A 1,562-nucleotide genomic window follows, 5' to 3' on the forward strand; every position below is an offset into this window, starting at 1 on the left:
GCAGGAAAAGGTGGACATTTAACCTCCTCTGTTACAATTTGATTTTTAAAATTCCCACCCAAGGACATGCTTATGGATTTTAGAGAGAGAAGGGAAAGAGAGAGAGGGGAGGGGAGAAAAACATCAAAGTGAGAGAGAAACATCAATCAGTTGCCTTCTGTATGCACTCCAACCAGGGATGGGACTCACAACCTAGGCATGTGCCCTGATTGGGTATTGAACCTGCAACCTTTTGGTGTATGGAAGACACTCCAACCAACTGAGCCACCCCACCAGGGCCTTCTCTGTTGCAACGTAAAATGTAACAATTATGGAAACATATTTTCTTTTTTGTGGACTTAGAGGTAATCCCCAAGAAGCAAATGTCTCCCTATGATGTTTTCTTTTTAGAGTAGCTTGACACAGAAAAAGCCCACCATTTACCAAAAGTCTCCTCCTTTATGTATTATGTGTCTTCATCTGCCCATGAAGATTGGGCCCAAATTTGTCAATACTCAGCAGTCCTTAGTGCTGTGAGGAAACTGACTGAGCCTTTAGCACAGTGGAAGGCAGTGTGATCCGTTGCAAAATGCCCCAGAGACTTGGGATGGTTATGATCTTGCTAATAACTGCTTATCCTGTCTTAGGTGGTCCAATCAGCTTCTCCTGATCTGTTTCCTTATCTGTAAAATGAGGAGTTAAATGAGATCCTATCTCACACTTCAATTCTATCACCGGATGTTTCCAAATAGGGCACCAGAATCTCATAGTTACTATATCTAGAAAAACAGTTATTACTTAAAGGGAAGATGAAAGCAAGTATGATAGTTCTTGAATTTTTTAATTCCATATTTTCAGCAACTTCTTAGTACATTTAAAGTTTTGGTCATATTCAGTGTCTGAGAGAACAGGTTTTTTTCCCTGAGGGGATTAGGTCCAATTTCTTCATCCCCATTACAAGGAGGCAAAAGTGGAAACACCAAAACAAATCTTAAAAACAAAAATCCAAAGACCGACAGCTATCAGAGGGGAAGGGGTGGGGGAGAAGAGATGGAAGACAGTAAAGGGATTAGACAAAGAATTTATGTGCATGACCCAAGGACACAGACAACAAACAAACACCAAACAGCAAATTGAAGTCTGACAGATATAGTAACATGTGGTTAACACATCACTGTTGAATTAAGCTCGGTTTGTAGCAGGCCCAGGCAAACAAACATCACTGAGTATGGAAACGACTGCCTCAGTCAGGCCACAATCCAAACAATTTTTTAGACAGAAGGAAATGTGTTGATCCAAAGGACAAACAAGAACAGGTCAGAACTCTCTTTAGCCTTTGTAGGAATAAATTAGGCTAGCAAATATTCCTCTAATCTTAAACAACTTCACACTTACTAGAATAGTCTAGAAGAGCCCTTCCAAATCTGCTCCTCAAGCCCTAACACCCTAAAGCATCCATTGTATGCAATGAGCTAACTTCTCTCCTTTTCATCTAGAAAAGTACTTGTCATGTGCCGTCCTTGGAAGAATTGAGAAAATAGTCACTCATATCATTTTCTGAAATCCAGTTCAGAAGGGAAGAT

This window comes from Phyllostomus hastatus, unplaced genomic scaffold, assembly GCF_019186645.2.
Source record: "Phyllostomus hastatus isolate PE091 unplaced genomic scaffold, TTU_PhHast_1.1 phas_contig_348, whole genome shotgun sequence".
Lineage (NCBI taxonomy): Eukaryota > Metazoa > Chordata > Mammalia > Chiroptera > Phyllostomidae > Phyllostomus > Phyllostomus hastatus.